This window comes from Giraffa tippelskirchi, chromosome 10 (assembly GCF_054371585.1).
Source record: "Giraffa tippelskirchi isolate mGirTip1 chromosome 10, T2T-mGirTip1v1.2.pri, whole genome shotgun sequence".
Lineage (NCBI taxonomy): Eukaryota > Metazoa > Chordata > Mammalia > Artiodactyla > Giraffidae > Giraffa > Giraffa tippelskirchi.
This window is the reverse complement of record NC_137284.1, coordinates 107,697,892-107,714,835: the sequence shown is the minus strand read 5'-3', so window position 1 is coordinate 107,714,835 and position 16,944 is coordinate 107,697,892. Positions and strand designations below refer to the sequence as shown.

General features: G+C 41.4%; 2 protein-coding genes across 6 annotated transcripts in view; one reads left to right on the top strand and one right to left on the bottom strand.

Moving 5' to 3' along the window:
- Positions 1-16,944, bottom strand: part of DPY19L1 (dpy-19 like C-mannosyltransferase 1) — a 236,060-nt gene that overhangs the window by 7,251 nt on the left and 211,865 nt on the right. Inside the window, exon 31 of one of the 2 annotated variants that reach the window (XR_014066788.1) lies at positions 1,775-1,846. The gene's annotated coding sequence lies outside the window, so the exon portion shown is untranslated. Of the gene's footprint in view, positions 1-1,774; positions 1,847-4,779; positions 5,145-16,944 lie in introns of those variants that run through there. The other variant, XR_014066787.1, reaches the window with a different exon arrangement.
- NPSR1 (neuropeptide S receptor 1) overlaps positions 1-16,944 on the top strand; it is a 151,102-nt gene that overhangs the window by 82,988 nt on the left and 51,170 nt on the right. The gene's annotated exons all lie outside the window — the stretch shown is intronic.

Sequence of the window (16,944 nt, the reverse complement as noted above, 5' to 3'; positions counted from 1 at the left end):
GCTTCATACGGGCATCAGTCAGACCCTGATTTCAGGCTGACAAATCACGAAAAATAAAACTGTCAGAATGCAGGCAGGCTCTTGATGGGGACTGTTAGCTTGCTAATGGAAGGGAATGTTATTGCTCTAGGCATTTGCATAATATCTATTGATCAAACCTCCTCAACGCTACTATTCTTCCTGGGAGGTCTGGCAGTGCAGGTGGAGGGTTTAGGCTCACATCACAGCCTCTGCACACTCAGGGTGGACCATAGCCACTGACATGGCTCAAGAATGGGGCAGAGAGTCCCCAGGGTCCCAACCAGAGGCAGCCTCCATCAGTATGAGAGTGGAAGTCGATGTAGTCAGGTTTTACTCATAGCTCTGGCAACTACCTAGTTGTGTGACCTTGGGCAAGCTGCCAGTTCATTCTGTTCCTCTCTGTATTCCACACTGCCTGGAATCCCTCCATTAGAGTTCCCTCCTGGGCCAAGGTTTGACGCCCCTATTAAAATGAAAATGCTGTTGAGAGAATTAAATGCCTTTAGCCATTCAGTTCAGTCACTCAGTCATATCCGATTCTCTACTACCCATGGCCTGCAGCACACCAGGCTTCCCTGTCCATCACCAACTCCCAGAGCTTGCTCAAACTCATGTCCATTGAGTTGGTGATGCCATCCAATCATCTCATTCTCTGTCATCCCCTTCTCCTCCTGCCTTCAATCTTTCACAGCATCAGGGTCTTTTCAAATGAGTCAGTTCTTTGCATCTGGTGGCCGAAGTATTGGAGTTTCAGCTTCAGCATCAGTCCTTCCAATGAATATTCAGGACTGATTTCCTTTAGGATTGACTGGTTTGATCTCCTTGCAGTCCAAGGGACTCTCAAGAGTCTTCTCCAGCACCCCAGTTCAAAAGCACCAATTCCTTGGCACTCACTTTTCTCTATGGTCCAACTCTCACATCCATACATGGGTACTGGAAAACCATAGCTTTGACTAGATGGGCCTTTGTTGGCAAAGTAATATCTCTGGTTTTTAATAAAATGTCTAGGTTGGTCATAGCTTTTCTTCCGAGGAGCAAGCATGTTTTAATTTCATGGCTGCAGTCACCATCTGCAGTGATTTTGCAGCTCAGGAAAATAAAGTTTCTTTAGCCACTTTAGCCATTAGCTCCCAAGAATTAGTTTGTCAGATTCATTTGTTTACAAATGAGAGCTTTCAGTTTTGGTGAACTGACCTGAGGCAGGAGCAGGTGGGAGAAGGCTAAGTGGAGTGTTGGGAATCTCCTGCCTGGGAGTCAGGTGGGTGACATAGGGAAGGATCCTAGTGAGTGATTATAGACTCAGAGATGCAAGGGCATCCATCTCCTCATAGTGCCTAAATCCCTGACTAGGGGACTGAGGATCTGAAGTAATCCTTTCCTCCTAAGCAAGCTACTTGGAAGCTCCAAGGTAATACTGAGAAAAGACCCTGAGCCCAGCCTTATAGACGCCTGAGGCCTAATGCTCCTCCCCGGTGGCAATCCTTAAGAGAAGGTGTAACAGGCACACTCTGAAGTCAAGCATGTGACCTTGAATCTCCTCTTCTTCCAGATAAATAATACCCTATTCCCTCTCTGCAACCTGTACAACCCCAACAAAACTGAGCCCCCTTGAAGCCACTCAGCCTGTTTCTGAAGAAACCTCCCAACTTCGGTCTAAAAGAAACCTCTCAGAGGCAATGGTATTTATCTTTGGTGGTAAATCACATGAAACATGGCAAAGTATCTTAAATTTCCTCTGGGTCCATTCATTTACCTCCAAAGTCTCCATCAGCTGCTCCGAATTGCTTCTTTCTCTGCCTCCTAGGCGCTCTATTCCCCAAGATTTCTTCCGAAACATTCCAAGGAAAAGAGGAAGAGGGTAGAAAGGGAAAGAGAAAGAAGGAAGGAAAACTCACATTATTGAGAGCCTATTAGTTCCAAACACTTTGACATTTAATCTTGACAAAGTAAGTATACTTACTTCAATTTTGTAAGATGTCTAAGTAAGTTGCCCAAAGTCATAGAGCAATTAAATGGCAAACGATGGATTCAAATAATGCCTGTGTCAAAGGCCAGGCCCAATTACACTCAAAATAATTCCTATCCTCCTGAGAACCTGAGAGCCAAGCCCCAGGGTTCCCAGGGTGGGCATTGAATAGGGCAGAAAGCGAGGAGGATATCAGCTGCTCATCACAGTTTGGCCATGATTATAATAAGTGCTCCAATTAAAGTTCGATTTTATTACTTTAGAAGGTTTCTTTTATATTCCAAATCTAATGAGAAGTTCACATTCTAAAAATGGAGATCTGTTGAATATTTAAAATTCAGGTCTTCAGTTAAATCTTTTAAGAAGACTCTTCCTGTGTTTGCCCTTACTCTTGTGTCTATCTAATTTTAGTATCTAGAATTTTACTAGATATTTGAGAGAGTGGGAGATAGAGAAGCCTAAGTTATGAGTGTTATCCAGGAGTCTCTCACAGTCTGGGGGGAAAGACTACTAAATTAAATGACATAGACTTACTAAATGGTGAATGACAGTATGTGCTTCGTAGTTCCACACCTTCACAGGGGCTGCTCTTGCTACCTGAGTGCCCTTCTTTCGCTCGGGTCTGTCTAGCAAAGCCCGGCTCATTCTTCAAAGTGCAAAACTCAAGGGAGACTTCTGTGAAGAATGCCTTGTCCTCCTAGTTCCTACTTTAACAGATTTGATCAATTACCACATCTTTTATACAGATACCATGCAATACTGTCTGATATTTTACATGCCTCCCTTTGACACTGGAATGTGAAGAAGTTGAGGACAGAAATAGTGTTTTCTCTCTTAAATTCCCAGCATATGGCATGGTACCTGAAGCCTAGTAGACAGAAATCAACAATTATAGACTGATGATCATTTAAGTAAGTGCTAAATGAAGTTATACAAATTGAGGACCTCTAGGGTAACATGGTGGGAACTTGATGGAGGAGGGTGGAGTTTGCATCGTGTCTTAGAGGATGAGTAATATCTGGAGTTGTTGATGCGGCAAATAGTATAGGAGAAAGTTATCAGCTAGAAGGATAAGACAGAATAAAAGAATATCTTCCCAGATGTTTCATGGTAGTTCTGCTTTCACGTATCCCACCCTATTATTACATGTTGTCAGCTTCAGAATGAGGAATATTGTTCCACAGAGAAGAATGGGTGTTATTCTAAACCACATATCGAGTTGAATGTTCATCATGAACAGAAGACCTGAGGAGCAGAACTGCCCAATAGGATACCTAGAGTTTTAAACACAAAGACATAGGATGACCTTATATGGGGCCCAATCCAACATCAAGAAGAAGGTCCAGCCATCTTGAAGCCCCTAAATTCTCTTTGACTGTTGTCAACAAACATTTGCAGAAACCTTGCCAGCTCCAAGAGGGTCACCCAGCATCAGGACCCTTTCTCATCTCCTTTCTACCTGACCTCCTGAGACCTACTGGCCTCTTTGCAGCAGATGGTTGACTTGTCAAAAGGCCAGCTACATCAAAACTTGCTCTCAGACAGAGGGTTTTCAGGGCGGTGAAGGATGCTATAAAGATAGATACTTGTCATTATACTTTTGTCTATCCTCCAGGATGTACAACACCAGGAGTGAACCCTAATGTAAACTACAAACTTTGGATGATTATAATGTATCACTGTAGTTCATACATGCGTGAATGCTTGCTCAGTAGCTTCAGTCAGGTCTGACTCTTGGCAACCCTATGGACTGCAGCCCACCAGGCTCCTCTGTCCATGGGAATTCTCCAGGCAAGAATACTGGAGTGGGTTGTCCTGCTCTCCTTCAGGGGACCTTCCCAAACCAGTGATCAAACCAATGTCTCGTGGATTCTTTACCCAGTGAGCCACCTGGGAAATTACCCAGTAGTTCATCTCTCATAACAAATGCAAGCCTCTTGTGCAGGGTGGGTAGTGAGGGAGGCTGTTGGGGCAGGGAGTATATAAGAGCTCTGTACTTTTACTTGATTTTTCTGTAACCCTAAAACTGCCCTAAAAAATAAAGTCCTCATAAAATAAGACAAAAACTTGCTTTTAAGAAAGAATAATAATAATAATGCATACCTTATATACAGATAGACATGTTATTTTATACTCAATGACTGTATATTCTCTTTGATGGTAACAGTGGCTGTTTCTGAGGAGGGGACTAAGTGACTAGGAGTCAAAAATAGGAGAAAATTGTCTTTTTATTTTTAGATTTTATTATTTTTATTGAAATATGAAATCTAATCCCATGGAGTATCTGTAAGCATCTGTTGATGTGTTTCCACAAATTGAACACACCTGAGTAACCAGCACCCAGTTCAAGAAACACAGCATTATTAGCCGCCCACTAAGCCTCCTCCTTCCAGTTTCCCATCACCACCCCTCACCTCCACTCAGGGTAAGTCCCTGAGGCAAAGGTGAGATTTCACCTGACTCTGTACCTTATCTAGACGGAATCTAGATGTGTGCTTTTCTGTCTGGCTTCCTCTGCTTAGCATTTGTTCAAGAGACTCATCATCATTGTAGCCCTGTAGTTACAGATCATTCGCTCTATTGAATGGCATTACATTGTATAAATACACCACAATCGATTTCTCTGTTTTACTGGTGATGGGCATTTAGGTAATTTCCAGTTTAGAGCTATTATGACTATCCCTGCCTTGAACATTTTAGACACATTGTTTTGTGAGACAGTTATTTATTATTTGTACTACTGAATTTTGTATTATATGCTTGCATTACTTATAAAGAACACAGAAACCATATTTTAAAAGCACCTTCTAGGGCATTTTAATTTGGATCAGAGATTTCACTCCTTCCCTGCCGATAAGTAAGCAGAAAAATTAATAACAGTAGCTAATATTTAATGGGACTTCCCTTATAGCTCAGTTGGAAAGAAGCTGTTTGCAATACAGAAGACCCCAGTTCGATTCCTGGGTCAGGAATATCCGCAGGAGAAAGGATAGGTTACCCACTCCAGTATTCTTGGGCTTCCTTTGTGGCTCAGCTGGTAAAGAATCTGCCTTCAATGCAAGAGACCTGGGTTCAATCCCTGGGTTGGGAAGATCCCCTGGAGAAGGAAAGGCTGCCCACTCCAGTATTCTGGCCTGATGCTTACTGAATCAACTGTCTGCAAAACAAACAGAAAATCTTTTTATTTTCTCATTTATTCCTCCACATTATCTGAGCTATAGATACTCATGTTTGACCTATGGAAACTGAAACTTGGGAGTTTAAATAATTTGCCCAGAGTCATAGTTAGCAGATGGAGTTCAAACACAGTTCAAACACAGGTCCCTGACTCTAAAGCTTGTGCTTCAGGGCTGGGCATCCAAGGAGCCAGTCAGAATGGAGAAGGAGGAGCTCAAATACAGCAGATCCAAGTGCCCACTCAGCCCAGCCCTACAGCATGGTTTGGTCTTTGCCCCCTTTATGTCCTAATGAATCAAATCATTTTGAACTTGAAAGAGAGTGAGATTGGATTTTTGCTAAGATGAAAGAAAGGAATCTGGCCCCACCTGGTATCTTCAAAGCTCTCCAATGTAAGCTAGCAGAAAGCACTTCAGTGCAATGAAGTGGCAATTTAATAATTCCCCAAGAATACAAGAAGATTTGGCAAAGTCACAAGCAATCTGAATCCACTAGCACTTGGGCATAATGGAAAGAGCAGGAGTCTTAAGCTCTAGAGCAGAGGTCAGCCAGCTTTTTCTATTAAAAGCCAGATAATAAACATTTTAGGTTTTGAGGATCATATTATCTCTGTCACAACCACCCAACTCTGCTGTTATGGCATGAAAGCAGGCATGGAAAATATGTAACAGAATGGGAGTGGTTGTGTTCCAACAGAACTTTACCTGTGGATGCTAAAATTTGAATTTCACATTATTTTCCTGTGCCACAAAAATATTTTTCTTCTCTCGATTTTTTTCAAAAATTAAAACATGTTTTTAAATATTCTTAGTCTGAGATAGGTCTTTATATTTTTATTATTTTTATTAGAGAATCCTTGTATGAAATTACTGAGTAGAGAAAAATGTTTTCAAAATTCTTGAAGATAAAAAAGATTCTTAGTTTGACAACTGTACAAAATTAAGTAGTGGTGTCTGGAGATCTGGGTTGAATCCTGGCTCAATCATTTATTATTTACATGGCTTTAGAAACATTACTTGAATTCTTCCAGCTTCCTTTCTCTCTTGGAGAAATGAGCAGAGGAGGCTCCATGCATGCAGGTCCTCTTTTGTGACTGGCACTAAGTCTGTGCTTTAATGAAGCTAACCCTCATAATGACCACAAGAAGCAGAAATTATACTATTGCCTCTTTTTGAACAGTTATAGTGTTGGGAAGAGATTACGTACATAATTTTGCCTGACTTGGCCTTTCTTGTTTATTGAGGTCAATCCTTATTATATGTAGAAGTTTCTATATTGGTTCAATGATAGTTTTCTTGCTTCTTCTAAGATTCTGTGATTTTTTTTTTTTTTTTTTAGTATCTGTTGCTGTACTGCACATTAGAGTGAATCATTTCATCTAATTATTCTATTCAGTTAGGAGTATATAAAAGTCCAATTTATACTCCAAATATCACTGAAGCAAAGTTGAATGCACATTCTGAATGAATGGTCACTATTTCTATTTATGTGCACAGTAGAGAGTCTGGCTCAGATACATTCATATAAAACACTGAATTAAATAAGAGAATATCTGTGAATTGCCTAGTACAATGCCTGGCACAAGGGTAGTCTGCCAATATTTGTCCCGATCCTGCTTAAGGACAAGGATCAGACTCGGAGAGCTTTTTCTTGGGAAAAGTGTCACCTGGAAAGATGAAGCCAAGATGCCACTTTACTTCCATACTCACCTTGTACTCTTCCCAGCCCCAGGCCTGGAAACAACCATCTTCAAGGAGCCATGGAGACCAGCATATATTTGAGTGAAAGGGCTCTAGGAACTGGGACTGTTATAAACACACTAGTTTATTTTCTCAGTCTAAGCCGCAATATCCTTTCATATTTCAGTGATTCTCAAATGGAAGCACTTTAGGGGCATTTGGAAAGGTGGGGCATTTGGAGTCATCAGAGAGTCCAGGCATGTGAAATTTCCTATAATGCACAGAGCAACTTAGACTGATAAATAATGGCCTCACGAACAGCATCCCTGCTAACAAATAGCTATCCAACCCCTGATTAGTCATCACAGCTTGTCTTTCTTGAGTTCTGTTTCCTCAAGTATTGGCTCAGTTGTCAGGCACTCAGTTAACTTAATCACCACCCTTTCCTTAGTAGGTGCCAAATGTATTGAATTAACTACCATGCCTTATAGCAGATAAAACAGCCAGCCTTGACTGTTGATCTGATTTAAACAGCCTCAATCTCTTACTTATCAGTTCTTTTCAGAAAACCATCTTCCAGGAAATTGGTTATAAACTCAGAACTTATGGTGAAGTTCCGTTCATTTCTAGTCTATGCAGTGCTCCATCTAATCATTCAGCCCTGTTTGTTGCATCAAGACCAATTAGAGGTACCCAGGGTTTACACCATGCATTTTACCAAGCACTTTACAAGCAATTTAACCTTCACAATATCCCTATAAATCATGTACTCTTTTTTATCATTTTTTACAAAGAATCTGATACTCAGCATGGTTAGTAACATACCCAAGATGGTGCAGCTATATTATGTGGCAGAACCAACATTCCAAAACCCTGTAGTCAGGCCCCAGGACCCATGCTGCATGCACTGCCTGTAACATGTAAGACATATCCAATAAAATAGAAAATACAAAATAAAATACAAGAGCCATGGAAAATGTTAAACTACAGGGACAACAAAATCAAAAACAAATTTAAGTTTTGAGATACTACAAAGTTATTGTGACTGACTATATTTCACTCTGTGTTTCCTGGTAGCCAAAACTAAGGGCAAAACTCCTCAGATATGATTCCTTCCAGCTTTGAGGGAAATGCATCTCAAGAAGTTTCTGGATCATGAACACTGATCCTGTGGAGCCTTGTATGCAGAACTTTGATAAGACTTCAGTAAAGCATTCCCTACAATGTTCTTGTGTCCGTGTGTGCATGCACAGTCACTTCAGTCATGTCTGACTCTTCACAACCCTATGGACTGTAATCTGACAGGTTACAGGTAACCTGTAACCAGACAGGCTCCTCTGTCCATGAGATTCTCTAGGCCAAAATACTGGAATGAGTTGCCATGCCCTGCTCCAAAGGATCTTCCTGACCCAGGGATCAAACCCACCTCTCCTGAGTTCCCTGAATTGCAAGCAGATTCTTTACTGCTGAGCCATTGGGGAAGCCCCAGAACATCCTTCCAGTAAGTGAATCAGTGATTCTCATGGACCTTCAGTAGGAGATGAGAGAATGAAGACTGTTCCAGGACAGAGGGAATGAAAAGTGTCCATTGAATTGAGAAGGCATCTTGAGACCAAAATCAAGGCAGGTAGCTTCATATACTCAATGAATCAGATTATTACAGGGTCACTCACTCACAGGGTTGGATTAGGTTGGGGGCAGACAATGATCTGGAAGCATTCACGGCTGCATCCCACACTGGCGAGGGGCCACTGGGACAATTTTACAGTTAACCTAGGGTATGGGAGTAGGTGCTAGGAAACAGGATGTATGCTCCTAACTTAAGATTTATGAATGGATAACTTATCTCATGGGTATCAGGAATACATCAGCGAAGGTTTTCATTGTTTGGGGATTAATAGAGCATAGAGGCTACCTGTTCCTCTATGATCATTTGTTGTTGTTGTTGTTGTTGTTGGGTAGCTCAGTCATATGTGACTCTTTGCGACCCCATGGACTACAGCATGCCAGGCTTCCCTGTCCTTCACCATCTCCTGGAACTTGCTCAAACTCATGTCCATTGAGTCAGTGATGCCATCCAACCATCCCATCCTCTGCTGTCTACTTCTCCTCCTGCCTTCAATCTTTCCCAGCATTAAGGTCTTTTCTAACGGGTCTGCTCTTTGTATCTGATGGCCAAAGTATTGGATCTTCAGCTTCAGCATCAGTCCCTCCAATGAATATGCAGGACTGATTTCCTTTAGGATGGACTGGTTGGATCTCCTTGCAGTCCCAGGGACTCTCAAGAGTCTTCTCCAACAACCACTGTTCAAAAGCATCAATTCTTTGGTGCTTAGCCTTTTGATAGCCCATTCTCACATCCATACAAGTTACTGGAAAAACCATAGCTTTGACTATACGGTCCTTTGTTGGCTAAGTAATGTTTCTGCTTTTTTTTAATATGCTGTCCAGGTTCGTCATAGCTTTTCTTCCAAGGAGCATCTTTTAATTTCATGGCTGCAGTCACTGTCCGCAGTAATTTTGGATCCCAAGAAAATAAAATCTGTCACTGTTTACATTGTTTCCACATCTATTTGCCATGAAGTGATGAGACCGGCAAGAATACACAGAAGAACTGTACAAAAAAGATCTTCATGATCCAGTTAAACACAATAGTGTGATCACTCACTTAGAGTCAGACATCCTGGAATGTGAAGTCAAATGGGCCTTAGGAAGCATCACTATGAACAAAGCTAGTGGAGGTGATGGAATTTCAGTTGAGCTATTTCAAATACTAAAAGATGATGTTATTAAAGTGCTGCACTCAATATGCCAGCAAGCTTGGAAAACTCAGCAGTGGCCACAGGACTGGAAAAGGTCAGTTTTCATCCCAATCCCAAAGAAAGGCAATGCCAAAGAATACTCAAACTACTGCACAATTGCATTCATCTCACATGCTAGTAAAGTCATGCTCAAAACTCTCCAAGCCAGGTTTCAGCAATACATGAACGGTGAAATTCCAGATGTTCAAGCTGGTTTTAGAAAAGGCAGAGGAACCAGAGATCAAATTGCTAACAACTGCTGGATCATCGAAAAAGCAAGGGAGTTCCAGAAAAACATCTATTTCTGCTTTATTGACTATGCCAAAGCCTTTGACTGTGTGGATCACAATAAACTGTGGACAATTCTGAAAGAGATGGGAATACCAGATCACCTGACCTGCCTCTTGAGAAACCTGTATGCAGGTCAGGAAGCAACAGTTAGAACTGGACATGGAACAACAGACTGGTTCAAAATAGGAAAAGGAGTACGTTAAGGCTGTATATTGTCACCCTGCTTATTTAATTTATATGCAGAGTACATCATGAGAAATGCTGGGCTGGAAGAAGCACAAGCTGGAATCAAGATTACCAGGAGAAATATCAATAACCTCAGATATGCAGATGACACCACCCTTATGGCAGAAAGTGAAGAACCAAAGAGCCTCTTGATGAAAGTGAAAGAGGAGAGGGAAAAAGTTGGCTTAAAGCTCAACATTCAGAAAACTAAAATCATGGCATCTGGTCCCGTCACTTCATGGCAAATAAATGGGGAAACAGTGGAAACAGTGTCAGACTTTTCTGGGGTGGGGGGGCTCCAAAATCACTGCAGATGGTGATTGCAGCCATGAAATTAAAAGACGCTTACTCCTTGGAAGGAAAGTTATGACCAACCTAGATAGCATATTAAAAAGAAGAGACATTACTTTACCAACAAAGGTCCGTCTAGTCAAGGCTATGGTTTTTCCAGTAGTCGTGTATGGATGTGAGGGTTGGACTATAAAGAAAGCTGAGCACTGAAGAATTAATGCTTTTGAACTGTGGTGTTGGAGAAGACTCTTGAGAGTCCCTTGGACTGCAAGGAGATCCAACCAGTCCATCTTAAAGGAAATCAGTCCTGGGTGTTCACTGGAAGGACTGATGTTGAAGGTGAAACTCCAATACTTTGGCCACCTCATGCGAAAAGCTGACTCATTTGAAAAGACCCTGATGCCTGGACAGATTGAGGGCAGGAGGAGAAGGGGATGACAGAGGATGAGATAGTTGGATGGCATCACTGACTCAATGGACATGAGTTTGGGTAAACTCTGGGAGTTGGTGATGGACAGGGAGGCCTGACGTGCTGCAGTCCATGGGGTCTCAAAGAGTCGAACAAAACTGAGTGACTGAAGTGAACTGAACTGATGAGACTGGATGGGCCTGGCATTTTGCATGATGTACTCTGCATTTAAGTTAAATAAACAGGATGACAATATACAGCCTTGATGTACTCCTTTCCTGATTTGGAACCAGTCCATTGTTCCATGTCCAGTTCTAATTGTTGCTTCTTGACTTGCATTCTGGTTTTGCAGGAGGCAGGTCAAGCGGTCTGGTATTCCCATCTCTTTAAGAATTTTCCACTGTTTGTTATGATCCACACAGTCAAAGGCTTTAGCATAGTCAATGAAGCAGAAGTAAATGTTTTTCTGGAATTCTCTTGCCTTTTCTATGATCCAATGGATGTTGGTAATTTGATCTCTATGATTATTAAACAACATATGTTAACTATAAAACCCTTGATGACAGAGAGGTGCACAGTACAGTCCTGGGCAGCATCAGTGAAATAAGATATTTACTGAGATCTTAAATTATACAAAAGGGCAGCCATAAAGACCATCCCAAGACAATAATGGTCCAAATATTTCTTGATACAACCTACCACATCCATCCCAACCTGCTACAACTCATTTGTCCTTGGGCAAGAGGACAAAGGAGAAAAAAGATATTCAAAGAACTTGTCTCTTGGATAACTACAAATGAATTTCCCCACCCCTACACTTAGATTTCTAAATATCCTATAATAAATTGATTCACTGATGTCAATTCTTTTTAATAGGAAAACACAATCTCATTAAAAGAGGAAATAAGTTGTCCATTTCTTACATTTATACTGAGTCAGTTTGAATCCCATGTTGTACAGTGATGATTGTGCATGACCCTGCCTCAAGATATTTCCATGTAAAGTGGAGGAGAAATAGTAGTGACTCAGCTCCAGTATCCTTGCCTGGAGAATCCCAGGGACAGAGGAGCCTGGTGGGCTGCCATCTATGGGATCGCACAGGGTCGGACACGACTGAAGCAACTTAGCAGCAGCAGCAGCAGCAGCAGCAGTGCCTTATTTTCCCTTATCTTAAGGAAACATTTGCTCTTGCTGAACCTGATGTTTGTACATACGAGTGTAAGAATTCTTCACCACTCAGCAATGACCAATGACCCAGGCTGACCAGTTGGCTTCATTAAATGAGATTCTTGGCTTTTGAGCACAACAGAAGCAAAGGGAATAAGTTTTAGGAGGACTTGAGTTTCTTTAATTGGACACATGATTTTTATTTGTTTGGTGGACCAATGGAGAAAGACATTAGTGTCATTTTATGACTTGTTAAGACTAATTGAAAAATCTCAGGAATGAAGCTTTCTGTGAAGAGAGTGCTCTAATGAGAATGGATGTGATGATTATTTACCTAATTGGGCAATAATGACTGAGGTGCAGGCCACTTTTCCTGGGATTAATAAAGAACCCGGGATTTGACAGTTTAGGCCATTAAGCTCAGCTAGTATTAAATCTTGGTGAAGGGCATGATGCCAGAATCATATTAATATTGTAAAATGAGCCCAAAACTTAGAGACAAAAGAACTTACTTTTCTGAGAAATAATTTTATTTGGCAGTTAATCACCTGACATCAGTTTGGGCAGTGCAAGTTCTTTCATTAAACGTTAGTTTCACATAAGGTCTTGAAATCTTGTTCCATTTAGAGTGTTCTCAAGCATATGGTTGTTATAAAAGCAAAGTTGGAGAGAGTGGGATCCTTAGTAATATCAAAAATAGTTTCCTGTGCAACTGCAAGCAAACAAGCCATTATCACCTCCCTGCTTTTAAAACAAAACAAACAACACAACGACACTGAGTTGAACTAGAAGCATCACAAACCCTGGAGATTCATGGTTGAAATTGTTACCCAGAGTGTCCCTACAGTAAAACCAAGCAACACTCCTCCATAATCCCTAGTTAGCACTAAAAGTATCTTACACTATCAGAAATCTCAAGTTTAAAGAAATTGTGTTTGTATTCAATAGCCCTCTATCCAGTGCAACAAATGTTCATGTACTACTCACTTGCCAAGAAAAAGAGTTACTCAGCTTTCTAGGTGTTCACTATTCCTATAATTCTGTTCTGCATGGGAAAGTTCAAACATCAGCTTAGAGCAAGTAGAAATGGTGCTTCAACTTTCTCTCTATGCAGAGTGAATCCTACACTGGTGGCCTTTGCAAATCTGTTTTATAAGCCAACATTTCCTTCTTTTTCTAGCAAACACTGAGTATTTTGCAAGACAGTATAAAAAGGGATGAGAATATAAACATGAATAAGGCACAGCCACTGTGGTACTGCAACCTAGCAGAGACCTTAGAATCAAGAGAGCTCCTTTTTTAAAAAAAAATTGGGGTATAGTTGCTTTACAATATTGTGTTAGTTTCTGCTGTACAACAAAGTGAACCAGCGATACATATACATATATCCCCTCTTGTCTTGGACCTCCCTTCCACCACCACCCGCAACCGCTCCCCCTCTGCAATCAAGGTCATCACAGAGCACCACGCTGAGTTCCCTATGGTATATAGCAGGTTCCCACTAGCTATCTATCTTACATATACACATGGAATATTACTCGGCTACTAAAAGGAGTGAAATTGGGTCATTTGTAGAGAGAGCTCTTTTGGAAACCTGTTGAGGGAGCAAAACTTCCCATCATATTCCTCCTTCCAGCATCTGGATTTCTAATCATTATCTTAATCTACACTGAAGAAGATGGCTAATGTGGCTCCATCTGCTCTGAGGCATCACCTCTCTAGCAACCTCTGAAGCCTGCAGCCAGCCAATGAAGCAACAGCAGTAATAATGTAGTCATTTACTTAGTAGGAAGTTACCAAGCTTTTACCACATAAAAAAACAATGTCAGGGTCCAGAGACATAAAGGTGAATTAAAAAAAAAATATCTTCCCAAACTACAGTGTAATTGAAAAGAAATATTAAAGATGTTAATGTGTTACAGGTACTTCGATAATAGGGTAGGGGGAAGCCCAGAAGAGGGAATCAGCCAATCTCAGTAGTCTTCAGGAAGAAGAACATGCATCATAAAGGAGGTAATCTTGAACTAAACTACAAAAAGTTAAGAGATATCCTTCAGATAGAGGTACATAAAGAACTTGCCAAGTCAAGGGACCGACATAAACAAAGGGGCTGGCAGAGGGAAACACTGGGGATGGTCAAGGAACAGCAAGCTCTTCCCTCTTAACTACATCTTAAGTACCTCACTTGATTAAGCAGCACTTCCACTCTTTCTGCAAACCAGCAGAAAACACCCTACCAGCATCTATGGCAAGACAGTTGGACACTAATGAGCCTGCCCCTTTCTGCTTCCACTTTTTGTATTATGTGAGTCACAGGAGTTTGTTCCCAATCAGTTTGTGCCAGTTGTACTCATTATATTATATAATTATAATTATATAATTAACATAAACAACACTGGAGAGTTGTTGTTTCTGTGAAAATTAAGTTGGATATTTTGAAAAAACTTGACTTTTATTTTTACTGAGTCACTAAGAGAAGCTGCAATAGAAGCAAGCCCAGGAAATGGAACTATAAAAGAATAAAGGAGGATTATAAAATTCCCTACAATGAGATTCTGCCTCAAATTGCTTTGCTGATATCTCAAATTCTCACTCTAAAGAAACCAGGGCTGGAAATCATGAAAAATGCATTATGGAGGCATTTTATGCACTAAAAAAGATGATTCATAAAATCAAAGTCTTGCCCCTATGTTAAAGATAAGACAAATGTACACTCAAGTTTTATGTTAAGATATTTTAAGGTGGTTTTGTGGGTGTGCTTCCTTTCTTTAACCAATGTTTTGACCACCAAACTGGTGTCACTATTTATGTACTGGTTGAAAGGGTTTTTCTTGCAGCATGAATTTAGGAGAGGATGCTGCTGCTGCTGCTGCTAAGTCGCTTCAGTCGTGTCCGACTCTGTGCGATCCCATAGACGGCAGCCCACCAGGCTCCGCAATCCCTAGGATTCTCCAGGCAAGAATACTGGAGTGGGTTGCCATTTCCTTCTCCAGTGCATGAAAGGGAAAAGTAAAAGTGAAGTCACTCAGTCGTGTCCGACTCTTAGCGACCCCATGGACTGTAGCCTACCAGGCTCCTCCGTCCATGGGATTTTCGAGGCAAGAATACTGGAGTGGGGTGCCATTGCCTTCTCCGAGGAGAGGATGAGAAAAGATCAAACTGAAGAAAGAGGCAGGAAGGTTCCAAAAGTCACAATAGGGCATTTGGACTTTATTCTGTAGATCAGGGAGTGGCAAACTATAGCCCACAGGTCAATCTCAGCCCCACACCCCTTTTTATAAATAAAGTTTTATTGGGACATAGCCATGTCCATTCAGTTAGAGGAATACCTATGGCTGCTTTCACACTACAATGGCAGAGCTGAAGAGTTGTTATAGAGGTGGTGTGCAGGTATAGAAAAAGGTTTAGGCCATGCCTACAGGAAAAGCATGAAATACTTCCTTCCTACCAGTCACTTCTTTCAACAAAAACCCTAGGCCACTGCAGGACCAAATGCCCTAGAGAACAAGGAAAGGCACAAAAATAAAAATCCCTCACCTCTAGGGATGAGGTATAAAATGGCTGGGCCAGGATATTAAACTAATACTAATTAGAAGTCTCCTACCACTAGGGAAAGACATTGAAAATCTGTCTCACACAAGACCCACCACTTTGATTTCAAGGGAGGAACTGGAACACTGAGAATGTCCCACCCCCAGGGCCCAGGTGTACAGGTCTATGTGAGACTGAGGCTTTGCCAGGAAAAAATAGAGCATTACAATTACCAGCTTAGTAAGCATTGAGCAGCAAATAGTAACGATGCTACAGGACTACAAATGCATCTGAAACCCAAGAGTGGAGTATTAAAACCCTCCAACACCCCAACTCCCATGCTAATAGAGCATCCAAAAGGAATCTGAAGCCTCTAGGGACTGAGGACGACCATAGCAACAACATCAGTAACCATTAGGGAAATGCACATTGAAGTCATAATGAAAGGCCATAGTCTGGGCTTCCCCAGTGGCTCAGCGGGTAAAGGATCTGCCTGCAATGCAGGAGACACAGGAGATGCAGGTTTGATATCTGGAGTAGGAAATGGCAACCCATTCCAGTATTCTTACCTGGAAAATCCCATGGACAGAGGAGCCTGGAGGGCTATAGTCCAAAGCGTTGTAAAGAGTCGGACATGACTGAGCAACTGACCACAGCACAGTACACTCGTGGTCGAACAAATAAAACACATTGAGAATATCAAGTAGTACCAAGGATGCAGAAGTATTTCTTATACTTTATTGGTAAGGAGCACTCTGGTGCAGCAACTCTGGAAAACAGTTGAGCAGTTTCTTGTGAAAAGCTATACTTACCCTAGGGCCCAACAGTCTACTTCTGGGTATTTACCCTAAGACAATGAAAACTTATGTTCACAGAAAATCTTATATAGGAATGTTCATAGCAGTTTTATTTGGGACAGCTGAAACTTGGAAGCAACCCAAATAGAATGAGCTTATCCTCCTATATTTGCAGGAGGCACCACCATCTACCCACTCCAGGACCCTAATATACTGTTGACTCCTCCCTCTACCTCACTTTTAAAACACCAAAGTCCTCCTTGTTTTACCTTCAAATATATGTCATATCTGCATTTTCTTCTCTATTTTTGCTCCTATTTGACATATGCTAGGTACCAATGATCTCTTTCTTGAACTTCTGCACAGTTCCCTAACAAATATAAATGGCAATTCCAGTATTGTGTGTTAGTCACTCAGTCACTGTCTGAGTCTTTGCAACCCCATGGACTGTAGCCTGCCAGGCTTCTCTGTCCATGGTTCTTTAGGCAAGAATACTGGAGCGGGTAGCAATTCCCTCCTCCAGGAGATCTTCCTGACCCGGAAATTGAAATCGGCTCGCCTGTACTGCAAGCCAATTCTTTACCATCTG